Genomic DNA, 26,907 nt, shown 5'->3' with positions numbered 1-26,907 from the left:
TCTTCAAAGCTCTGCATGGGCCAGTCGTTAGAAGAAGCTCTTCTCCCTGATTCATCATGAATCATTGGCATCTAGACTTAATAGAAACAATATTACTATACAGTGGAGGATGAAAATTCAGGTGGGCAATAAATTTCCATTGTGAGTCTATAGATACAGGCATCACCAATGAATCTGAGTGGATAGGCAACTTCTGAAATAGACAAAATAGGAATCTGAATCATGTTTGAGAGATCGTCCTAGGGATCATAAATCAGATTTGGCAAGTGGAGGATGGAAAGAAAATCCATTCTCTTTCTTTCATTGGTGTGTCAGCATGGTTCTTGCACGTGTCTATTGATCTATCCACATTTGAGTCTGCTTGGAGGTATACTTATCTCTTCTTCCAGGAGAAATCCTGAGCACAAGTGATTCTTAATCAAACACTTCTGAGGCATTTATCATGTATCATATTTTACTGTGCACTATCTACCTTGTAGTTGCTATAATGGACTTGGGGGGCTGATGGTGTCAAAGAGGAACTAAGCTATTTTCTCATAGCTAGAGACCTTAATTTCAGACTTTTTTTTTTAGTGCTGGAAGAGTATTTATATTTTTATATTTCCTTAGAAGCAAGGAAGCTTATTTTTACTTAGAAGTAAGACAAAAGTATTCTACTATGGCTAAAGCCACATATGCCGTGGGAACTGTTTGTCTTACAGTACAAGTACATGGAAGTACATGAGATGGAAGATTGCCTTGGGCATACATGTTATGTAATTTGCAAAGGCTGTAGGTATTATTTCTCTTTTGCTGTTTCTCATGTATCATTCATATTCTTACCCATTTTGCATACAGTACACAAACTGTTTTCCATTTATGCTTTTATCTTCTGTTTTTCTTACTTTAAGACCTTGCATTCTATGCTGTCAGGAAACTGTTTTAAATGAAAGTGTAGAGTGATGTAGAATAGTTTTAATAAAAGTTGAAAGAATGTGAGCTTAATCTTTTGCTTAGGAAGTTTTGCTCTCTTCCATTCTGTGCCCTGCTTAAATGCTTTGGCCTTTTTTGACCTTTTTGTTGATGAAGGTTAAGTGAGAAATATCCTGGCTGCAGTCTTTCCAGTTTAACTGAAAAGACTTCCCATAGTTCATACTTACATTCTCTGTTGTGGACATTCATCTTTCTTGAATCAAAGTTTTCAGAGAGAAATGATTAGTTTGTGGCAATGACGAAGTATCAGTCCTTCCTCTCTCTGTCTCTAGCTCTGTTTTGCTAGCGATGATTTTGCCAGTCTTGTTGCTAGCACCGAACAAATCTCAGGAGCAAAGCTCAGTTTGGTTAATGGGTCCCTACCAAGCATATTCTTTATTAGTATTAAAAACAGATGTAAAGAATTCTTACATTTGCAATGTATGAACACTGATTACATTGCTTTTGCAAAAAAAAATAGAAATGTTGCCATATTTTCCATCTGCATCTGGGCATCTTTTGTGCCTGCTGTAACACACACAGGGTGAGACAGATTGTTTTCAACTACTCAGGGTGCTATCGCCTGTCCTACTTGCTGCAAAATATTTTGGCAGTCTGCCTGTGAAAGAGTTTTAGAGAGATCAGGATATATGTCCTCAAGACACTGTTGCTTTTAATGGAAAGGCTGTCTTGTTCTTCAGTTGTCAGACTCTTGAGAGGAAAAGAGCTAGGTCTAAATCTCTCTTGCCCTCAGTGATGGTAGCACCCACTACAGATTTTTGTAGTATGGGATGTCTCCATTTTTTATGCCACAGCAAACTGTGCTGTACAGATCTTTATTATGAGAGACACCACAACATGCAGAGACAGTGGTTGGCTGATTGTGTAGTGCAGGGATTAAAATAACCATTCTTTAACCTCAAATTTCATTTTGGTTTAGTTCTCAATTTAATTGAGCCACTCACAAAACACAAGCACATGATTAGCACTGTGTTCACCCATAAATAATCTAAATAGGGATGATGCTCAAGTCAATTCTTTATCCCTTTGTCAGGAATAAAGGAAGCTACCCATTCCTGTGGCAACAAAATGCTCTCAACCAGGCTCCTCACAAAACACATTCAACTTATTTCATATACTTACACAATGATTACAGGAAAATTCATGTTGGACAGAACCTTAGGAGGTCTCAGGTCCTGCTCAAAATAGGCTCAGCTATGAGGTCACAACCAGCTGCTCAGGGCTTTATCCACTTAGATCTTGAAAACTGGGCACAGTACTCTAGGTGTCATCTACTGAGTGCCAGGAAAAAGTAGATAATCACTTCTCTCAAATTACTTATTATTTTATCTTCCATAAGGTTCCTGCTAGCCCATTGCACCCTCCTGCTTGGGTCCCACCAAATGGCAGCCCTATCATAGGCATCTACTGCTCCCCTCAATTTGGTGTCATCCTCAGACTTGATGACAGTTTTTATACCTCTCTTTTCTTTAAAGATGGTTGCTTATTTTGCTTAAACATCTGGTGCACTGAGGTTTACTTTCTCATTATTTTGTTTTGAATTAAGCTTTATTCTTGGTTTTAATTTTAAGGTTGACTTCTCTGTGTCTCTGAGTAGACTGGATATTGATAAAAAGCCATATATGAAGGCAACCCTGCATTCCAGCTAGTAATTTCATAGAATCATAGAATATCCTGAGTTGGAAGGGACCCAGAAGAATCATTGAGTCCAACTCCTGGCACCACGTTTGTCTACCCAAAAATTCAGACTATGTGACTAAGTGCACAGTCCAAATGCTTCTTAAACTCTGACAGGCTTGGTGCTGTGACTATGACCCTGGGGAGTCTGTCCCAGTGCCCAACAACCTTCTCAGTTGTTCCTGGTATATGCAGTTGTTCCTAACTCATCTTTAAATAGTTCTCACAGTCACAGTGGGCTGCAGGACAAATATTTCTCCAAAATATGTTTGCATGGGATGGTCTACTTCCTGTTATTGGCCACTCTAGGTCTGTCACAGTAGACACCTTTAAGAAGCTCTCTTTCAAAGAATCTATTTCCAATTCAATGGGGTTCTGTGCAGCCCAACTAAACATAGTGCTGAAGACCACTCTAATACATATAAGCTAAAAGTATGCGGGATTTTTATTTTGAGTTTAGGCTTTATTTTCAGTTATGGATTTTAATTGCCCTTCTCTGAAGTTTGAGAACACTTTAACTGAACCTTGTGACTCCTGAAATAGATCAGTTTCAAATGACTGCAACCTATGGTCTGGAGCCAAAAAAAAAAACTTTGCATATCTTCTTGTCAGTGGTATTGTTCCATCTGAGTTCCTTATGGCACTTTAGCAGCACTGACAATGCTGTCTTCTCTCATCTTCATGTTTCTTGAAGTTCTTCCCACAACTTCATTGTCAATTCTAAGTAGTGGTAGTTCTTACATGTCTCTGCAACTTCAGAACTGCTAATTAAAACAATCCAGTTTTAGTTTAACACGCATATCATATTGATGCATCTATTGTCCTTATAAAGCTATTTTTAAATTCTGTTTGTTGCAGGATAAAAAATCATCTAATTGAAATTTATACACTGAAGTTTATGAACTTGAAACATATAAATCCCCAAGCAACCCTGGTTTAGTGGTTATTCCAGGTTATTTAATTTTCCAGTCAACCTGTGTGATTTCTACCTGAGTTTGCTTATACCTACCATCTTAAAAAGCTCTCTAAGCTTAATAGCTTCATGAATGGCACTGAACATTCAATTCACTCAATGACAAGCATTTCACTAGGTACACGTCACTTCTACCAGCCTCTGGCAGTATTTTAGGAAACATAATTTCTCCTGTCATAGGTTTGGGGTAAAATATCTCTTTTTTAGTGAGAAGTTTGTTTGGCATGTAAGATCAGCTGCTGATTCATGCATTATGCATGTGATGTAACCACCTGCATCCTTCAGCCAGTTTTTGAATATTTGGAGTGGAATACATATTTCCTGATGCTCAGTTCACATCTCAGCTGTGTTCGTCAGAGTTTCACAGTGTGAGGGAGTAAGGACAAAAGAAGTTTCATGAGTTCATTAAGGACTGGGGCAAAAGAGAAAATTTGTTTCTGACACTCATAAAAGGTGGAACATTGAAAATACTCAAAACGACCTGAACTCCAAAGCATTAACTTCTTAGAATTTGGTCATTCTCCTGATATTTTTGCCATTTTCACTGAATTGAATTGCCAGAAAGTATGGTGTGATCCAGTTTTTATTTACCCTTGTTTATTCATTCATCATCTCATAACCATCTTTGTAGCTATGGAGTTAAGATACTGCCTTATAACAGACATGTGCATGGCCTTTGTCTTCTGGAGGATGTATCTCTTGTTTCTGTAGCAGTGCTCTTTCAACTACAGGAACTCTGGCCATATAAGAATTAAAAATTAAAGCCCTATTAGAATTAAATTTGGCCAGGGATGTTAAGGGCAACAAGAAAGGCTTCTATAGAGGGAAGTCTGGGAAAGGAAATGGGACACCTGGTTTTAGAGAAGGCTGAGTTGTAGCAGTCTAGTGAAGTTCCCACCGACTGGAAGAGAGGAAATATAACCCCCATTTTTAAAAATGAAAAAAAAAAAAAAAAAAAGAAGAGCCAGGAAACCACAAGCTAGTCAGTCTCACCTGTGCCTGGAAAGATCATGGAGAAATCCTTCTGGAAACTATGCTGAAGCATATGAAAAATGAGGTGATTACAGACAGCCAACATGGCTTCACTAAGGGCAGATCATACATACCTGACAAATCTGGTGGTCTTCTACAATAGGGTTACAGCATTTGTGGATAGGGGAAGAGCAACTGACATTGTCTCCGTGGACTTGTGCAAATCATTTGACACTGTCTCTCGTGATATCCTTGTCTCTAAACTGGAGTGACATGCATTTGATGGTGATTAAGGAATTGGTGGGATGATCACACCCAAAGAGTTGTGACTCAGTGTCCAGGTGGAGACTAGTAACAAGTGGTGTTCCTCAGGGGTCAGTATTGGGACTGCTGCTGTTTAACATCTTTTGTTGACATGGACAGTGGAATTGAGTGCATCCTCAGAAAGTCTGTTTATGGCACCAAGCTGAGTGGTGCAGTTGACACATTGGAGGGAAGACATGCAATCCAGAGAGACCTGGACACAATTGAGAGATGGGCCTGTGTGAACCTCATGAGGTTCACAAGGCCAAGTGCAAGGTCCTGCACCTGGTCTGGGGCAATCCCAACCACAAATACAGACTGGGTGAAGAATGGATTAATAGCAGCCCTGACGAGAAGCTCAGCAAGAGATGGCAATGTGTGTTTGCAGCCCAGAAAGCCAACTGTATCCTGTGCTGCAACAAAAGCAGCATGGTCAGCAGAGCAAGGGAGGTAATTCTCCCCCTCCACTCTGTTTTCATAAGACCCCACCTAGCACCCTACATTTGGTTCTAGGGCCCCCAATATAAGAAGAATGAGGATATATTAGGGCGAGTCCAGAGGAAGGCCATGAAGATGATCAAAGGGCTGGAGCATCTCTCCTATGAAGATAGGCTGAGGGAGTTAGGGTTGTTCAGCCTGGAGAAGGCTTCAGGGAGACCTAGTATAGTGGTCTTCCAATACCTATAGGGGGCCTAAAAGAAAGCAGAACAGAGACTCTTTGTCAAGGAGTGTCGTGATAAGACAAGGAGTAATGGTTTTAAACTAAAAGAACGTAGATTTAGATCAGATATTTGGAAGAAATTCTTTACTCAGAGGGAGGTGAGGCACAGGACCAGGTTGTCCAGTGAAATTGTGAATACTCCATCCCTAGAAGTGTTCAAGACTAGGTTGGATGGGCCTTTGAGCAACCTGGTGTAACAGGTGTCCCCCAAGGGGACCAGAATTAGATGATCTTTAAGGTTCCTTCCAATCCAAACCATTCTATGATTCTATAATTGAGCATGTCCTAGAACCTCCTCAAGAGAATGCATTGTCTCTACCTCAGCAGGATAATCTAGATGTCCAGGGTCTGAGAAGGCAGAGGTTTCCTTCTCGATAGCTGGTTTAGGCCTACTGTTTGCTCAGCATGCTCAATGGGACTGAACACAGATTTCTCTCTTGCAGTTTGGAGCCTCAACATGGATCCTCATTCTGTGCTGATCTGAAGCTTAGGGGCAATTTCAGAAACACCCCTCCTATCTGTTGCCCTGTTAATCTCCTGGAGATTAGAGGTCCCATTGCAAATAAAACTGAATGAGCTCTGTAGCAGCTCCTCAGCCACTCCAATTCATAGCTTTGTATGTTGATGTAAATTGAAGCAGTCAATTTTAAATGACAGTTAATATGTTGGGCTATAAACAAGAAGCACTGGGGGTCTCTGCCATTGGGATAGACCTCCCATTCTGCTTTCTCTGTTAAAGGGTCCATAACCTTGACCAAAAATTGTGGTATGGAACAGCTGTAAGAACTAACTTGTTAAATTAAGAGTATGAATTGCCAAAATCATACACCATGTCTTGAGTTTTACTGGTGTCTTGATATTATGCAATTCTCTATAATGTAATATTAAGGAAAGACTGCTGATACTTTCTGGTCTTCACGCTTCAGGAAAAGTTAACAATGTACAATACAAAAGCTGAATAGAAGAAAGTAGACCCAAGGATTTTTTAAAGATCTAAAATAGCTTTTTTAACTATAAGCTTTCATAGCCCTTCATATTGCTAGAGAAACTCAAAAGATATATATTGAAAAAATTCTCTTTGGAAGAGGAGACAATGTAGTTGAAGCTTGACTCTAATGTAATTTAGACTTAGTGAGCAGGACATGGAAAAATATTGTGTTAGTAAGAGCTAGTTCCACCATCATGTTTTAATAAGGGAAGTGAATGTTTGTTCTGTGTGTGTGTGAGAGAGGGGGATGTATATGTGTATGCTGGGGGGGCTGCAACAACAGAAGAAAATCCCTGTAACCTTAGTGTTATATTATTTAACTTAGTTTTGACTCTTTGAACAGATTTTCTTTAAATAACTGCCTGTTTTTCCGTTCATGATAAAGACAACCATTGGTATAACACGTAACACAGATATGAGAGAACCTGTACAAGCTATAGAACCCAGCCAATCCATAAATTCTTTTGTTTCCATCTTTATTTAATTCAGCTATGCATTTATAGTAAAAGAGCATTTCAAGAAAACAATATTATTTGATTATTTTTCCTGATAAAATATATTAGCATTCTGTATTATATAATTTATTGAGGATGTAAAATCTAGGGGGACTGCCAAGTCACCTTATTGGCAGATAAAAATAAATTCCAACTGATTACTAAAATATTGTTGCTTAAGGATAATGATATAATAGATACAAATTCATCCCATAATTCCTTTAACCTCAGTAAATACGTTACAAATGTTCAATGTCTATTGTGGTAACATAAAGCAGAAGTCTTAATTAGTCTAAACAAAACAAATACATAGGAGAGTTTTTAAGTATGTTTTCAATTTCAGAAATATTTCTCATAGATTTGTCTTTTTTTTTTTTTTCCACATCTTGAATCAGACACAAAGGTTTGTATGTGTGTGTTTTCCCCAAAGCACTAAGAGTGTCACGTGAGAATTATCCTTTCAATTCACAGTCGTGCTGCTATTTGGACACATTTCAATCCATTGGGGAAAAAAAAAAAAATGGTAGGGGGAATTAAAAGCACAACAGCCCTCCTTAAACATCAATGGCGCTGTAACCTGTAACAGAAGGCAGAGCTCAGTTGTGTCTGTGAAATGATTCCATATTTCTTATAAATAGTTTTTTTAACAAAAGCAATGACACTTTATAAAGATAACACAGGTAAACATCAGAAAACATCATCAGAAAAGTGAAGTTTCCAACGAGTGTATTCATTGCCTTCTTCCTTGTCTCCACATGTATCACCTCCTAAAATTGTTCCTTAAATATTTAGATTAAGGTCATCTCACCTTTTGATTCATTGACTGAAGTGATATTGTTCTTTATGTTTAGAAAGTGACAGGAATTAGTTGGGTTTCAAGTCATAGTGGCGTTGTTATTTTAAGTACTAAAACATAGGAAAAGCCTATTTTATTAAAGCTCTGAGTTATTTTTCTGTGTGAAGCACCTTTGTCTAGAGTTCGTGTTACTTTCTAAACAATAGGCTTTATCTGGCTGTTGAAAAAATCAAATCTGCCAGTGAGGCAAAGGGAGATGTTGCTATTTTATCATCTAAGAAAGCACATACATAATTGGGGGCTCATTAACCCTCATCAAGTCACATCTAAAGAAATTTCCTGTTCCACCTACCCCTTCATGTATTTTGAGTATCAGTTAACTTTTTAAGTCTATATTGGGCATGCCAGAGTCTTCCAAGTACTTAAATTGAGATACACATAATTTAAAATACAAATTATTTGTTTCCTTCTCCAACAATTGATTAGCAGAAACAAGAATATCCTACATCCCAAGGAGTTATAGTAATTTTTATAAAAGTTGGTTTTGAAGAATAAGTTCCTGTCAGATTCAATCTATTTCAAGCAGATTCTGTTACCTTTTTTGCTGATTCTAAGATTCACAACATTTCCTTCCATTTTCTTTAGTAATTAATTCAATTGGAATAATCAAACAATGCCCAGTGAAGGCAATGAGAACTATAAGGCCAGAGGAGGATGAACAATTACATAAATTGTGGTTTCTCAGACTGCTCTGCTGCTCTGCTATCATTCCTATAGATGATATAGGGAAAAAAAAAAAAAAAAAAAAAAAGTATTGGATAACGAGAATTTTATTCTCTCACCCCTTAATTGGCATTTGCAGATTCAACCACCAAAATTTTTCCTGGTTGTTCTGTCTTCAGTTAGTTAAAATTACAAATAAGCATCTTGTACTTGTAACTTTTGTAACTTGTAACTTAAATGCTAGAAATGCAAAAGCATTTTATACAAACAGAAATCACTGGAATAAAGCTCTTTCAAGGTGAAATGGGAAGCTGCTGCATAAGGGCATTTTTTATATAGCATTTGTCTGAGGAAGTAATGAACTGGCTGAACTGGTCTAGTGTTTTCATTTTTTCAGAAAGACCTCAATCTGAGTATGTAAAAGACATCAATCTGAGTATGTAAGTTCAGGAGTGACTCAGAGATGGAACTCTGCCTCTCCAGTGAATCACAAACAACACTCCCCACAGTCCCTTGGGTCATCCTTGGAGGTTTTGTGACTGTTATTCTTTTGTGAGCTTAAATAAGATCATTGCAGCCCCAGGGCATGTTACTCAACAGTCAGATATAGCCACTTCTGGAATTATTTGGAAAACTCTTTATCACAAATATGTCCAATGTATGGAAATAATTTTGCATATAGCAAACCATTCTATGTTTTATTGTTTATCTGTGTTACATAGAAAGGATTTCTCTGATAGTCACACTACATCCCTCAAAATTCTCAAATGATACAAAGTCCAGCAGTACTTGTCTAAAGGAAGAATGTAAATAATAGTCTTGCATTACAGCATGCTGTAAGCCTTTCTTACTGAGTGATGCTGTTAAGTCTTCACCTGTACCACAGATTGGAAATATGATGTGGAAAGTTCCTGGCAAAAGCTGTATGCAAAGCCTAGATAATAACCGGTGCACAGAAACTTGAAGAAGACTAAAAGAAAGAATAAAAATGAAAATGCTATTGCAATTTTTTTTTAAACACAGCAGCATTTAAAGAAAACAATGGATCTGTTTTCAGTAGAATAAAATTATAGCATAACATCCTCTCTGACGTTAAGTCATAATGAACTCCTTTGTGCACCTACTGGAAAGTATTGTATTTTCATATGTTCATGAATGTGGAAAACAGAGATCTGGAAACTTTGACAATGGTAGCTACCCTATCCATGTGTCTTTTTTATGCTCTGTAATGGCCTAATTCAATGCCCACTAAAGTAAACGGAAAGATTCCTGTTGATTCCAGTGTTACTGGATTCACTTTTCTGTATATTGTCCAATGACGTATTTCATTGTCACTCTGCTTCATCATCCATTATTTTTATATATCTTTTGTATGTATATATCAAGAGGTTCCTAAAGTCAATGATTCACTACAGTTGTTGCTACTAAGTTATTCTTTATTCTGCTTTACCATCACATGAAACTAGGATCTTAAGTGCAGGGGTGAGCAGGAAACAATGAGTAAAAAAAATAATGGATCTTTTGTGATGAAAGGAGGTATTTTAAACAAGGAAAAAAATAGAGCTTTTGTTGTACACATGCAGTCAGCTTACTGATTGTGAAAAGGGATTTTTTAAAGCATCTTTCCTCTGTTTAGTTTGCTGTTCTAAGCATTGTTTTCTTCATTAGTTTATTTTCATTTTGATAATTTGTTTTCTTTATATTCTTTGCTGTTACATTCTTGGCCATTTCAAGAAACTTTCCTTCCAAAAGTTCTTTGCCCAATTTGTTTCCCATAACAACAACAATAATAGGAAAAATACTCTATTTTATAGCAAGTTAAGGGCCAAAATCTATCTTTTGGCACTTACAAAGTCACCCTTTTAGTGGGATTTGCAGTTACAATACTGAGGCTAAAAATATGGTCAGTGCATCACAGCCCATCCCTCCAAGTAACTACAATAAAAGTAGCTGTCACAAAGCATAATAAGAGTTGATTTATATTTCAAAAATGAGAGAATAATTTCATTAATCATCTTCTAGTGTTTGCATACTTAGCTTTTCTTCAGATCCTCTGAAGGCTGATGGCTAATCTTTCATTGCATCGTATGCTTCAGATTTGGTATAGCTAATACATTAAGTGGAAAAAATATGTCAGTTGTGACTTCTTGGCCTTTCATTATATCAGTGATTTTGCCGGGGGGGGAGGGAGGCGGTAGCGGGAAATGCTGTAACACTACTGTGCATTCAACCAAATCCTGTGGGAAGGAGCCTGCTTCACTCACCCATCCCTAGTACTGGTCACCTAGAAGTTATTGCACTCAATATGCTCTCAGGGTATTGCTGGCTCCCATGATGTATGGTCAAAGGAGGGCTTATGTGGCCATTGGGTCAGATAAGTTGTGTTGAATGTGGTTGCTTTTTTAAATTCTTTTCTTCTTGGCCTATGCAATATGCATGCCCAAAAGGAGAGTACCACAGAGAAAGGCAAGTGTTCGTTAGTTGCCCATAACTATGTGTGATGGTAATGGGGAGCAAAAAGGTTCAATGGTAGCTAGTGAGAATCACAAAGAAATCCTTCAGTCAGCTTATCCTAGCTATTACATCATTGCTAAAAAATTGGAAACTGATAATCAGAAAGTACATTATTAAAAGCTGGAGAGACCAATCTCTCAAAGAAAGAGAGACAAAACCCCATATTAGGTGATACAATAATAAAATTATTTTCACGTCTCCAGTTGTTTCATACCTATATATATTTGTTGTACATTAAGAATGCTAAATCTAGGTTCTGGGCTTAAATTTTCAAGGTGAAATCCCAGAAGACCTGTTGGTTTTCACAGCTACTACTAACTTGAAAACCTAACGGTACATTGGTTTGCTTTTTGATTTATTAGGAAGCAGGCTTAACTGAATTTGCTGTCTGGAATTTAAGTAAGTATTGGATTTCTGCTTTGCACCTGCACAAGAAGGTTTAGAGAGCTACTGCCCTCTGTAGATACTACACACCAGCAGTATAACATCCTGAAGAAAAAAAAAAAAAAAGTTAAGGGAGAAAAAGAATTGTTGACAAATGAAGAAAGTTGCATTGGAGTTGTACTTTGCTGCAACCCTGCCCTGCTGAAATAAGAGGCAATGTTCACAGTGAGGCTTATGGGACAACTCTAAATCCAATACTCTGTGCAATATCTTTCTTATCATGCTGGACATACTTGTAGAAATAATGTATAGATAAATGCAACCTATTTATTGCTTAGAATTTGTTTTAACTTTTATTGTATTATTTATTACAGAAAAAAAAAATAAAAGACTAATCTGAAGAAGAATGGAAAAACAATGACAATATATCTTTCTTGCATAAGAAAAAGGTAAGATTTAGAGGACTGTAATATTGCAAGTACTTGTTCATAGCATAATAATAACTATGAGGTAATTTGTTAAGTTCCCAGATACTGGCAGCTTTATATTTAAACTTCTCCAGACCTTCATAGACTTGGCTGCCTCAAAGCCAAGGTGTTTTAAAATTTATAATCCTTTCTAACTCACTGATATAACGAGTCCACTGCCATGTACTCTATGTGCCACTGTACTGACCTGTTCTGCATTAGAGAAGCAAAAGTTACCTTTCATTTTGTAGCAGCATATTAGGGATGTAGGAATTTCAGGTTCCTTAATTTACTCTGTCACAATTTTGGGCTTATTGAAGGAAGGATTTCTGTCCCTGTCCCTGTCCCTCTCCCTGTCCCTGTCCCTCTCCCTCTCCCTCTCCCTCTCCCTCTCCCTCTCCCTCTCCCTCTCCCTCTCCCTCTCCCTCTCCCTCTCCCTCTCCCTCTCCCTCTCCCTCTGTTCCCTGGAAACTATATATGCCCTGTTCCTTCCTTCCTTCCTTCCTTCCTTCCTTCCTTCCTTCCTTCCTTCCTTCCTTCCTTCCTTCCTTCCTTCCTTCCTTCCTTCCTTCCTCCCTTCCTCCCTTCCTCCCTTCCTCCCTTCCTCCCTTCCTCCCTTCCTTTCTCCCTTCCTTTCTCTCCCTTTCTCTCCTTTTTTTTCTCTCTCTCTTTCTTCCTTTTTTTTTTTTTTTCCTTCATTGTCTCAGGTACCCAGCTGTGCATAAAATAATGTTCCCCATATGTATTCATTGTTCTCTGAGCTGGTGTCTGTGCAAGTCAACAGAGTTTTCCTAATAAGGTTGGTTTTGACCTTTCAGAAGTTTGCAAATGAAGAATCTAACTGTGTTCATTATCCTAAAAACAGATAGACTTACTTGCCACTGCCATTATAAGTTGTCTGCATGAAACAGTAAAGCATGCTTGTTCCAAAACCAGCGTCAAAATGCAGAGCTGTTCAAGGGCACATAAGCATTAGGCAGCCAGGCTTTGGCTGGCCCTTCCCAGTAGGGTGCTGTGCCGGATGGAGGCAGGTCCTGACGAAGGGAGCAGACAGACTGACTGACAGAGAAGCAGACTTCACAAGAGAGGAAACATTGAAGAATAGAGAGGTCTTTTCAACCAACAGGTTGGCATAGGCAGGGAAACATTGTCTGGTGGTTTTATTGCCCCCTATCTTTGGCTACGGTTTCATAACATACATGCTAACCACTGGGGTAGTGGCCACAGTTTTGATCCTTTCTTGTGACAGCACTGGCAGCAGTGTGACAGTGAGGAGAGTCAGAAGACAAAACTGAAAACCAGCCTGTTTGCAGTTTCACTGGTACAATTTTAGCTGACAGCATTAATAATTGGTCCTTCACCTGGTTCACCTCAACCACAGGAGGGTGCATGCTGGGACACACCGGGAGACTGCCAGGATGGGAAGGGAAGTTGACTTGTCTCTCTGCTCAGAGGTCTCTGACTAGTCAAGGCTTAAGGAAATATGAAACTACAGCTCAGGCAAGCAAAATATTTCCTGTATACATGAAAATAAACAAAACAGAGCTCTTTTTCCATCACTGAAGCTTTCTCCTGAGTGGAGTTACCTATGAGATCCTACATCTTCATAGCTGCTCAAGTCAGATGAGGAAAAAATAGATATGAACCATATGGTTCTAGTCAAAGAAAGAAGATGAATTAAGAACTTAACATAGTAGGTATGGGTAGTTATGTCTCAGTTGCCTAAAGACAAAATTCAAAAGTTTGTGCTATTTCATAGATGAATTTATTAGTAATTCAATTTAGAAAAGAACAAATAAATGAACAACCACATTAAAAAGCCAAGACAAGTACCTCCAAAGCTGAAAATTCTATGAAGATATTACAAATATTCTCAGAAAATATCCTGACAACTTACAGTACTTAGTGGAGATGAACATCTAGCTATCTGAACTATCCATTGGGATCTGAGGCTAGAAATGTCAACATTCTTTTAGCCAAACAGTAAGACTACATCTAACTTGAAGAGATAACATTCTGTTAAATTTGATAGAGTGATAGAATATTTCTACAGGGAATGCAAAAGGAAAGCACATTCATTTTATTTTGACAGCTAAATAAAATATAGCTTATCATTTCTATACATGTATTTTACAGTGATTAGTGGATAAGATTATTTTTTTCCTGCTCATGTAGAACATCTGCCATAAATTTTCTCAGCTACATTAAGGCATTGAAAAACCAGGTACATATTGATAGGTATCTAATAAGAAACAAAACACAAAGTCAGGTTCTTTAAAAATGAATGCATGCTCTTTAATGTTTCAGTTATTTAAAACATGGTAGCTTGCTGACTTGTAATCAAGGTAATTAGACATGGATAAACTTGGTTCTGCAGGGTGATTCAGCAAAACAAATAGGAATAGATGAGTTTAGTTTTGCAAACAAATTCTAAATCCAGTATGAACAGAGCTTGTGTTACAACGAAGATGTGTGATTCCTAGCAGCCATAACTATTAATATGTTTTCCCTTTTTTGCAGGTTCCACCTACAATAAATTCACTGAGCAAGACATTACAGACTTCTGTCCAATGCTATGAAAATTAACTAAGGCATATTAACTACAGAAAATCTTCCAAGGTACAAAAATAAAATGCTTACTCAGTAATTAATTAAACCAAACAAGCCATCAGCATGTGCTACATAGCCTAAGTATTATGTCAGGTCAATAATTAAGCTGTAGTAAATCTTCTGGAGGTTCTATTCTGCCAAACTTGAAAGACTCAAGACTAACCCAAGGACACTTAACATTTTAGTGAGCTAGCAAATGATTACACAGACAGCTTCTCAGTCCAAAGTTTGCTACTATTAACTTTCTATTTTTAAGACATCCAGGCCTTGCATATTTTCTAGTTTTTAAATAATATGCTGTGAAAAAAAAAAAAAAATATATATATATATATATATGTATGCCTTTCTTGAACATATGAAAAAGAATATTCGATAGGCTTGAGTTATATCAAGATAAAAGCACAGTTTTCCTGCATGGAAAGATATACATTAAGCGCAAAGTAATGGTTTGGAATTTTCTTTGTTTATGTAAACCTGATGATTATGAAAACTCAAAGCTAATCTCACTGTGTTAAGCTGGTCATGGTAAAGAAAAGCACTATGCAAGATGTCTTATGTGACTTTGCCAAAGCAATCCCAAAAGATCTGCACTAGCCTTGTTGACTTGAAGATCTGCACAAGACCTGGCTGACTTTTATGTGGAATTAGGCAGTCACAGCATGTTCTGCGGTAGCTTTGTGATGTGGAGATTATAGCACTAGGTTAAGAATATGAAATCATACATCTCAACAAATAAAAATATAAAGCCATATACCACAGCACAGAGCAGGAAGATTAAAGTGCTCCAAAATTATTTTTTCCCTTGTCTGTATTATTTTGTCCTCTCATTTTCATAAAATATTTGTGTTTAAATAATTTGAAAATGTATACAATTTTATAGCAGGTATATATGTGGCAGAGGTAAATTTGGATTTAAAATTAAGACATTACTGGTAATGAAAGACAGATGGTATACATCAAGTTTATTTCACGTATGAAACTCTATGGAATTTTTGTTTGCAACCAGTTATTGTTTGACATGTTAGCTCACAGTGTATTTTAATAACAAAATATTTTTATTACCATATCTTTAGATAACTTTTTGTAACAATTGGGGTGAATATAAGATTGTTCAATCATTTAGATTACTTACTAATCTGATCATTCTTTTTTAAAAAGCTATATCTATCTAAATAATATTCCAAAACTTCTTCCACTTCCAGAGTTGTGGTTTTAATTTGTATTTTACATGTTTAAATAGTAGTCTTTTACATAGCCAGAAAAATTTATTTAGTCATCCAGTTAGCTTTCTTGTGTAATGTATGCTGAAGAAGTCCTCTGTTTGAACTAGGAAATATCTTTCTATCAAAAATAATTTTATTTTTAATATTTTCAATAAAATATTTGTCAAGTCCTTCTCAGAGCCATAGCTTCCAGAATAAAGGCATATTCCTGGGGGCATGATCTACCTGCTTTTTTTTCTCTCCAGATGTGTAACTGCATATAAGTCCTATATAATGCATATATTGTTTGCTTGTATACAGTTTATCAGGATATCATGGCTGTGCTGTGCCATTGCACTAGTCATTATGTCTAGCTCCAGCTCAATGCTATCTGTCAACTTTATCTAAAAATATTTTTTTCCTGGGTTGCTTTTAAGGAGGTTAACTAGACTAGGGCCAAGAAAATGCATGCTTTAGATTTCTACAGAAGTGGAATTTATGAAACAACATGATTTAGATGAATGATCTTGCTTTTGTTGGAGAAAATGAATTGGATTCTTGTTTGCAGTGCCTTCTAGTTCTATTCAATGAAATGAAGAGTGATCATTTTGGTGATGTTTCCAGTCTACCAAACACAGGAATCAGAAATAATCTTATGAAAGACTATATTGGAAGATTTCCAAGCAATATTTTGCAGATCAAATAGTTAATATTTTTTAGAAGAAGCCTAGACACTGTTTATTTAACCTGAAACTTTAGATGTTCACTCTTCATTGGCTACACCATGTGCTGTTGTAGAGAGGTTTCTCAAGAAAATCTTATAAACATACTTTTTCTCTACAGATGTAGGGTCACATTGTCTCACACAATGAAAGTATAACTGTGAAGTATGCATAAATGTAATTCATATTTTTCTGCATTAGGAATGTCTTCAGAATATTTATTATAAAATAAAGTGTTATCACTTCCACCATGGATAAAATGGTTGGAAAGTTCCAAGAAAAATGAAAAGGTGGCTTTTTGACCTGAAGCTTAAAAATCATGTCTCTTATGTATATAATCTATTAATGACACTCTCAGTGCAAAGACATTCCTGGCACATTATCCACTGACATTCCAAAAGCCAACTTCAGCTAATTAAGTTGAAGAGAACTTAACCTTTGGGGTTAGGTTTTTTTTGGAAATTTAGTGTCATTAGTGCACATACATATATTCCAACCCCAGCTCCAAACAGACTTTTAGATCCCAGTTTATTTTTGGGAAGTGTAAGTGCTTGAAAATATGATTTCACTTAATCTGAAATGAATGTGATCTTGAAAGAAGAACCAAAGAAGCTTGTGTCACAGCATTTCATTACAAGTTACAGGGCTTAGGAGAGGGAATAGATGATCTGTGGGTCAAGATTCCTGCACTGACCAGTGGTGTCTCCAAGCAAAAAATCTTGCAATTGCTCACTAGACAGTCAGATAAGCCTTGCAGAATAACTCAGAAAATCCCCATAGGCTACTGTGGGGGATTGCTTGTTAGGAGAGACCAGGAAGGTGGAGAACATAGCTGTACAGCAAGTGCAAATAACAGTTTTTTGACAGTTCAGTACATCATCCTTCATTTTACTGCCTGTATACTGAGGCCACAGTTAATGATCTGTTAACAGAAGGCATTGCTGAGCATCCTTCTTGAAGACTTACAGCAGAATTGTGATCTTTTTTTGTAGGGTTCCTTCTTCTGTGCTCTGAAACTACATTGTCTGTACGGGATATTATACAGGATATTCATTTGTCTATACAGGTTACAGCCACATCATTCTGAATCTGTATTCAGGCAGCCTTTCTCTAGCTGGGATCTTGTCAAGCTTTTTCATCTCCTTTTCTTTCTTTCTTTCTTTCTTTCTTTCTTTCTTTCTTTCTTTCTTTCTTTCTTTCTTTCTTTCTTTCTTTCTTTCTTTCTTTCTTTCTTTCTTTCTTTCTTTCTTTTTCTTTCTTTCTTTCTTTCTTTCTTTCTTTCTCTGCCCTTAAAAGGCCACGAGGAAGTACCTACCGTAATAGGCAAGTCCTATGGGAAAAAGTCCTCTAACACAGGAGTACCTCTCTGCATTATACATCTGTGTGTTATACATCCCTGTTCATAAATGCCCACATTCAGATATGTGCCCACACAAAGTTTTTCTGCTAAGAAGCATGTACTAAATTATTTTATTCTGCATTTCCCAAGTGAATTCTGCCATCAGTGATCTAGCTCATTAGTATATTCCACTTTTGGAAACAAAATTTATTCATTCTCCATTTTCCTCTCATGCTGTGTAGTTTCTGTTTGGAAAAGAAGATTATGCAGAAGGGGATTATTAGCTGAAAGATAAGGTGCTTTCTCCCTAAATGCATTAGGATAAATTTCTTTTAACTCAATAGATACAATAGATAAAATGAGATAGATGCAACATTGCCCCTTCGTTTCCTCATTTCCTTCATTTATTTTGTGGCTTTCTTGCCCACAGCACACTTCTGAACTGGACTTGTAAATGAGTGTCATTTTCATTTTGTTTTCCATTCCTTCTCACAGATGAACCATTTCTATTTTTTCTATGTATATCATTGATTAAGATCCAGAGGGAGTTTTCTACAGTATAATAATACTGTAGAAAACTGTAGAAAGTCATGAACTTGGATTTTTTGCTTTAGAACATGTGAGGTTGAAGATCCTGGGATTCACTTGTAGTATATCCATAGACTACCACATGTCACTTGTATGAAGTAACAGGCACTTGTTTGCCCCTGTGGCTGCTCATCCCTGTTAAATTAGTCCACACCAGTAGAACTCCAAAGAGGAAGCATGAAGTTTTTCTCCTTCATTTCCTCCTGCTACTAAGTGGAAGAGATTCTCAGCTGCTGATTACATTGCTTCATCACTTTTCTTACCTGCATGTTTCTCTGCACTGCATGCCTTAATGAGGAATAGGCAGTCAGCAGTTTGCTGACTAGCAGGTTGCTATGCTGAGAGTATACTCTGTATAAGAGAGATGGACAAGAGAAAAATGTATTCTAAAAATTTATCTCCTAGTCTGTGCCAAACTGAAGGCAGCAACCTTTGTGTAAGTGTACTCTTAAGATTTTAAGGTCAAGCTTTCAAAATGCCAGTCTCTGGAAGTATTTATAAACCTTTTCCCACATTTAGGTCATTTTTTTTCCTGTAAGAGCTAAGTCACTTCCTTTCAACCAATATCAGTTGTACTATGCCTCAGTGGAGAATTGGTGCTATTCAAGGGCATCAAAATACAACACATGTAGTTTGATAAAAATACTTTGAGTATTACACATAAGGAATGTTTTTAAAGTGGAGTTTATTAAATAATCATATGTGACATTATTTCCTCCACCTCTTCCAAATATTTCCATTCAGATGGATGTTTAAGAAGACTGCAAATTTTTTTCAGCCACACATTTCTACTGCCAGTAACTTGATCCAAAAGTATCTTACTGTTTTTCTTGCAAAAATGCAAAATGTCTTTATTAGGAAGTAGACCTTCATCTACTGAAGCATCATTAAGATTGTAATGATATAGTCAGAGAATGGAAAAATAGAATACTACAAGGAAAACTCTTTCCTGGCTTTATGTATTAAGACCAGAAAGACAAAAGAAAAACAGCTAAACCAAAACCATGCAAACAAACAGAACTGCCTAATGTGACATCAGTGGTGAGATACAGTAATATTAAAACTGCAGATGTTTTCTGAGTTAAGTATACAGCTAAGATTAACATTTCTTCACAGAGAACTTTTTTGGTCATCTAGAAAAAATGACATATCTGCAACAGCTTAAATCTACTTGCAGTGAGAAAACCACTTGGACATGTGTTTATATATATATATGTGCTATTGACATAGCAATGAAGTAGCTTACTGAATGAGGGCCAAGAAACACTAATGGGAAAGCTTTCCAGCATTTGTTGTTCCCCTGCAGATTTACAGATCTAAGACAACATTTCTTTGCTCATTGTTGCTTTAAGTTAAATCATTACTGCCTTCTCCTCTGTTCCCAGAAAGAAGAAAAAAAAAATGGCCTATTTTCTGTGTCATATGAAGGTCTGGTAGGTTTTGGTCTTGACAAGTGATCAGATTATGTACTAATGAAGTGCAATCCCTCACCTAAAAGAAATGTTGGAAGTAAGAGCAATATTACTTCTGGGGGAAAATCAACCATGTTTTACACTTTATTCCTCAAGGGGAAGAAAAACTGATGGGTTTCCAGCCAGTTTTGCAGCTCTTCATACATTGGAGTGTGTACAGATGAGAGATGAAACGTACATGAGAGATTCTTTAAGAAAGTCATCACCCCACTCTCTTTGGCATTACACGGCCATGAGAAAGCCCATGCACTAGTTAGTTTATAAACCTAGTATTTGGAGGAATTTAGTCCCAACTCCCTGCCCCAGTCAGAACTTCTGTATGACAGTGTCGAAGTCAGTGCCACAGGGAAAAGATTGCTCTGCCATCTCCATTGCTCTCTTCTAGGGGAGCTATGGAAATGCATACATTTAAGATTATGGAACACTTTGATAATGCAGAGATGAGGTGCTCATAAATGCAGAAAACCCAGGCTTCACACCTCAGAAGCTGTCTGTCAAACAGTGTGCATGTTTATCTGTAAGAACTGATCCTGGAAGCTACAGGCCATGCTGGTTCCCACTGAAGGTGTTTTCAGACCCTTAGACAATCAGGTCCAGAGCTTCTATGGGATACTGAAATCCTGTGAGATGTAAATTAAGATGACTAAGGCAATAAAATGACCACTGATTAACAAAGCAAGTCTTTATAGCCATTAATTCTATAATTTATAAATAGCCAGAGACATGACTGAGTAACGGTGTTCAACCATGCAACTAATTAAAAGCAAATAAAGATATGATGACACTGTAATTGTAACTGAAACAAAAACATTCTTCACCAGCATTTTCAGATTCTTGCACACATTAACTTTTTCTTTCCTTCCCTGCAACTTTTCAAAGTCTAAATAGGACCAAGTGAAGAAAATCGTGTACAATGTGTGTTCCTGAATATCTAAAACTATGCAAGACTATTGATATTATCCAGAATACCAGAAGATAACATGGGAATATATTTTTTCTATGTAAACATGGACTTTGAATTTAGGTTGTGATTTAGAGATATTTATTAATACACCAATTAGTGGCCATGATGTCACAGAGGTGGAAAATAGTATTTTAGGATTTACAGAGCTGCATGCTAAGGTTATACTCAATATTCTAGAAAGACTATACTCTTTTGTGGTGCTCAGAACAAGCATAGCGGATGGCCTTTACACCTCAAGATATTCAGCTGTATCTTGATGAATTTTAACCTTATGAAAGAAGTATTTATATATATATATCTTTTTTTCCTGTGGTTTCCTTTCTAGTCACTACCATGTGCTGTTGTACTAGCTTTGGAATACATGTATGTTTAATGGATCAAAGCTGCACTGAAATTTGCTGCTGGGTCTCTGCTAAGATACTCTTCTCCCTGTCTGAATATTTTATCTCACTCCCAGCACAAACAGGGAAAAAATAAAGGGAGGTCATACAGAGCTAAAGGTGAAGCATAGTGCTGAAATACAATAGCAACTAAGATCTAACTATTAACTCAAAGAATATTAACTGGAATAAACAGCAGAGGGGTGATTATTGGGTGTTGGAAGAAAAGGTGATTACAGAGACCCTAGTGGATCTGTTCCACTGCAGGAACAGAATCACAAAATGGTTGAGACTGGAACAGACTTCTAGAGGCCATTCAATCTGCCCTACCTGCTCAAGCAGGGACACCCAGATCAGTCTGCCCAGGAGCATTTCAGAGATAAGGTTGTTTTCATGGGGGTTTCAGACTCTTGAAAGATTTCTGGTGTTTTTATTTAATGAGTAGCTCTAACATGAGACCAATATCAAAAAGTTCCTGTATCTTCTGTGATTCATGACTGTTACAGTGAATGTATTAAAGTTATAAGTATGTAGCTCATGCTATCTGGCAAGCAATTTTACAAACGTAGCTTCCATCTTATAAAATCGCTGGTATTAAATGCTGCATTAGACATTTTCTTTTAGATTACCATTGTTACAACATCTGAACTAGCCATTTACCTCTGAAGGACTTGCTCTGGTGTATCTGACAGGAATGCAATTAACAATTGACTTAATACACAAGGTGACATAAAATCCCGTTTACTTTCTTAATATTATTGGCCAGAAAGACATAATGGGGAAAAAAAAAAAAAGAAAAAAAAAAAAAACACTTAGGACTACACTTCCTTCCTTCCTTCCTTCCTTCCTTCCTTCCTTCCTTCCTTCCTTCCTATATCTTCACTATATGAAAAAGATAATAGTTATTTTACCCGTAATTGAAATGCAGCCATTTCTGGGATGTAGAATTTTATTCATACTGGCAAGCTAAACAAGAGTTTAGTGAGAAGTGGAATAATGTGCTGTTAAAACTCCAGAGAAAAAGTACACAGGATAGAATGCAGCTACTTAATTAAAATATCTTTTATATGTCTTAGAGATGTTTATTTTAAGTAATGTGTATATTCTTAAGCTGCATGAACTCAAATGCTGTTTCTATAAAGGGAGATGTTTGACCTGCTTCAAGCTATAATGGAAGATTTGTGATTCTCCTAAGTCCACATGCCCTAGATTAATGTCAGTGTCAAACTGATTCTACGTTAAGCTTACTTAATGTACCTTTGGGCTGTAAGATGTTACTTTGCCAGAAGCAAAGGTCACATGTTTTCAGGTATTGACAGTGCAAGTAATGACAAGTTGTTTCTGTGTTTGAGTGGATCAGGGTCTTTTTAGCATTCATCCAATGAATTTGGCAAACTGTAGCCTCTGCCCAAGAGGGCTCTGTGCCTTTGAGCATACACCAGAGGGAATTATTAAACCTCCAGCTCTGAAATCTATAGCTTCATTTAGTTCAGGCCTCCCAAAGGAATTTTTATGCCTTTAGCTAAATAGCAAACAATTTTGAAGCTGACTTTACCTAGCTAGCAGATCTCTTTTTGGTCATAAAAAGAAATTGAAAGCATCATTTTAAGAACATTTTTTGTTTGAATATATTTATGTATATTAAGTCAACTAGCCTTAAAACTGCAGTTATAAAGAAACATACCTCTGTGAAACTTTGCAAGCATGGGTCCTCAGAAAGGAAACCTGATCAAATAGATGAAACTCAGAGCAGAGCTGAAGTGCCATTTTCTTGCCTCCCTTACAGGTTGTTAAGTGACATTAGCAAGTCATGTAACAATACCAAGATTTACACAATGTCGTAAGACATCTTTAACAGGTAATCAGAAAATGCATTATGCAGCCCAGATGGGAGCTTGATATTTCCTAAAGAGTCACAGACTAAACATGGCTTCTCCTGTACATTTTAGTGGTGAGGAATGCTGGGGGGGAGAAGGGGGGGGAATTTCTTCTCTAAAGCAAAAACCAGCAAAGGGAGTTAATGTTATGATGCTGTGGGAATAGAATTTCATAGGTTTTTTCAGATAGCTACAATCTGTACAGGAGATTTTTTTCTCCTGGACTGGGATCTGGGAAATAGAAAATGGAAACAGCTTATAGTGGGTGACAAGGGAATGGATACCCTAGGTGTGTCTCACACAAATATAGAAACCTAGGTCAGGGCTACTGTTAAAATCAGTCTTCTCTGGAAAGCAGATACTTTGAGACAAAAGTCATGTGCTCAGTCTCATTGCTTTCTCCCAGACTGTTTATATATTTATCCTCAAATTGTCATTTGACAATGAAAGGACTCAAGGCAATTGACAGTTGAAAGATCTCAAGAATGCTAGCACTCTATACCCCCTTCAGGTGATCTGCAGAACCAAGCTCTTCTCCTCCTCCTCCCCAGCATATGGATCTTACCCATGGTAGCTCAAGAGAGGGAGACTGAACCTTTTGTCACCATTGCCTGGTGACAGGTGAATTCTCACCTGTCCTGAATTCTCACCAACTCCTGGAGTTCCAAATATCATCAGGATGAGAAGGGCCTGAATTTCAGGTCTCCAGTTTCCTGGTGGATTCCCAACATCCTGTGAATTTTCCATAGCCAAGGTGTGCCTCACAAACTGTGTTCCTCTGAAGACATGCCTGTTTTGCATCTCCCAAACAGCTTTAGCTAAAAGGCAGGATCTTAGGCAATTAGTGCAACAAAGACAGGATGACAACTGAGCTGACCCAGAAGCCTAACATTAGGTCTCCAAGGAACTTTAGGTATCTTAAGCTGTGAAGCATGATAGATATGAATTATTTTAATTGCTCTTCTGAAGTTAAGCTCCTAAATTTCTCTGAAAGGGTGCTTATGTGATTGGTTGCATGCGCGTTGGTTCTTGTTATAAATGACCCGAATATTGTTAGAGTTTGTTCATTTGCTCACGTATATGTGTCACAGTTTCCAGAGGTGTCCATGCAAAGCTTTAACTGGCCCTGATTAACTTAATCAGCACAGTACATGTATTGTGCACGGAAAAGTTTTTCTCACATCTGTGTTTTACTGCCTCACTTGTCCCTTTCCTTTCAGTATATTTTCCTTATCAAATTTTCCCTAACTTTAAGCATTTTCCCAAACATTTTTTCCCTTTTATTTCTCTTTCCAGTTGCCTTTTCATCTTCATAGAAAGCTGGGGAAGATGTAAAAAAGGCAGATGGGGGATGAGGCTACATATTATCTGAAAATGCAGTACAGATTGCCTCCAGGTTCTTCACAGCAAAGTCTGGGATCTGGACAGCTTCCCTAGCTTGCTTAGTGCAGCTGAGCAGAGGAAGGGAAACAGGGCACTATTGAGTATGTTGGTATATTAAGCTTCAGGAGAAGGAGAAAGAAAAAAAAAAAAAAAAAAGGCATTACAAGCCGAAATTGTGCCAGTTTTCCCTCACAATAGCACTACGTACTCAGGCACAGTTTTCATAAAGCATAAAGAAAAGCAGTAAGCAAATATTTTTAGCATTGCAAGTGATGTCTTAATTCAATGTCACTCTTCCAAAGGCAGCAATATTATATTGGTTTATATTGTTAAAATTCAGGATTGCAATTGATGCTTCAGAACACAAATTTATTTTTTTCCTTCTAACTGTATATTATAGGACATTCATATGTTTTCTGTACCCTTTTAAGGAATTAAGTACACTGATGTTTAAATCAATGTATAAGAAAGGAAAATGATTCAGGTATATATGTGTCTGTAGATAAATATAGATGAAGATACTGATATAATCTCTAGTGTTGTTTTGTTGAGATGGTTGTTGACTCCCCAGCCACAATCATGAAAACTTAAGAAGCCCTCCCCAATATGGCTCTTTCAACCTTTTCCTTTGTACCTTTTGTAGTTGCACAATAGTTATCCTCCAAGTACAGCTTAAAGGAGAACTTCCAGGGAGGTTTTAGTCCATGTATGTACAGTAAATTTGATTACTTACTGAAACACTTCCAATCTGGGGGTTTTCAAAATATTTTCAGTAAAAAGTGTTAGAAAATAGAGGAGAAAGAACACCAATTACCTGATCAGCAAGGAGGATGTTGGTCTCTTTTCTCAGGTGACAAGTGATAGGACAGAAAGACACAGTCTCAAATTGTGAGGGGACTCCATCATTCCTCCCCATTCTGGAGGAGGAATTTAAGAGATGTGTGGATGTGGCAGTAAGGGGCAAGGTTTACTGATGGAACTTGGTAGGTCAGATTGATGATTTGACTTGAGGATCTTGATGGTCTTTTCCAACCTAGATGATTCTACGATTCTATTCAGGTGTCAGTATGTGAATATCTGGTCTGCCATTACAGGCAGTAGTATTCAAGATGGTACTGCCAGTGGACCTTGGAGACCTGCACTTGGACTGCCAAAGAGCTTCCCAAGTTTCCCTGAGCATACAAACTAGCTTCCCCTCTGACTGTGGCTGGACAGACACAGGCTTAGAAACCAACCTCATGTAGTGACACTGACATTTTGAGAGTTAAATCTAGGTGTCTATGGTGTGGAGCTGAATCAGCTTCTGTCAGTACAGACTGTGATTGGATTAGAACTGCTGATACTCATGATACTGATGCTCACTGATGCTCATACATTTAGAGAGGCTCAGGCTAAGAAGTACTGATAAATCATCAAAATAGACCTGAAGTGATTCATAGATTTCTGAGCATGATGCTGTGTGTGAAGGTGAATCTGACTCTAGGTAATAAAATTCCTTCTTTTACATAATAAGATTCAGTCTTGTTTTTCTGTGCAAAACCAGTTGCTGACAGCCTAGAAATAAAGAAGAGTTTGAAATCCTTTTAGATTTAGTGCTCTTAAAATTGTCTGTCTCAGCACTGCCTCACCAGATATGTTGGTTGTGCACCCATACAGAAGCAAGACAGAGTCAGCACTTGATTATCCATGTGTTGCAGATCATTCATGCCACAGATATTAGCTGAAGCTCAGAGCCACATGAATGTGGCTATACTGCTTCCAGGAGCATCTCAGCTCTATAAACAGTACAGCTGCTTTTGCATTATGCAGATCTGGAGTTAATAAGCCCATATGAATCTTATATGGCTCCATGGTAAGCCAGTATCCTGGGAAACAAAGAGGTTCTCAGTGGCATTAACCTGCATCCAGCTGGGCTTTATTAATTTGGTCTCAGTGCTGGCTGTGCCAAGCCCAAAGTGGAGCTGGCATTGGTGACAACCCTATGGCTGGCAGGTAACAAAGGCAGGGGGGAGTGAAGCTGCTGCTTCTGCACTGTGGTTGCTTTTTCTGAAAGAGGAGTTTGTGGTTTGTTAGCAGAGGCACAGTGCCACAATTTTTCAGATAGGTTGCTCAGTTTTTGTTGTTGTTGTTGTTGTTTTTGTTTTTGTTTTGCTTTGTTTTGACTGATGAGTCTTTCTGAAGTGTTTGGAGGAGTGGGAGGGGCCTCTGTTCCATCAGAGCAGTCCACGTGTTCCAAACCCCACTCTGGATATGGATAGATTGAGGAGTTTTTTAATGCTTACTTAGGTTGAGCAGGATATATATATATGTATATAAAGATCTCTGTACAAAATTGATTCTAAGGATGTGTATCCATCTCTACACCATACTTCACATCAAGTCTCCA

The 26,907-nt window shown here is 37.4% G+C and overlaps 1 protein-coding gene across 9 annotated transcripts in view; it reads left to right on the top strand.

Moving 5' to 3' along the window:
* SULF1 (sulfatase 1) overlaps positions 1-26,907 on the top strand; it is a 130,418-nt gene that overhangs the window by 10,790 nt on the left and 92,721 nt on the right. For all 9 annotated transcript variants that reach the window (XR_011807475.1, XM_072034530.1, XM_013099339.5 and 6 more), the window contains 2 exons: positions 11,892-11,966; positions 14,505-14,603. The gene's annotated coding sequence lies outside the window, so the exon portion shown is untranslated. The remainder of the gene's footprint in view (positions 1-11,891; positions 11,967-14,504; positions 14,604-26,907) is intronic.

This window comes from Anas platyrhynchos, chromosome 2 (genome assembly GCF_047663525.1).
Source record: "Anas platyrhynchos isolate ZD024472 breed Pekin duck chromosome 2, IASCAAS_PekinDuck_T2T, whole genome shotgun sequence".
Taxonomy (NCBI): domain Eukaryota; kingdom Metazoa; phylum Chordata; class Aves; order Anseriformes; family Anatidae; genus Anas; species Anas platyrhynchos.
The sequence above is the reverse complement of the archived record's forward strand: the minus strand, read 5'-3'. Positions and strand labels throughout refer to the sequence as shown.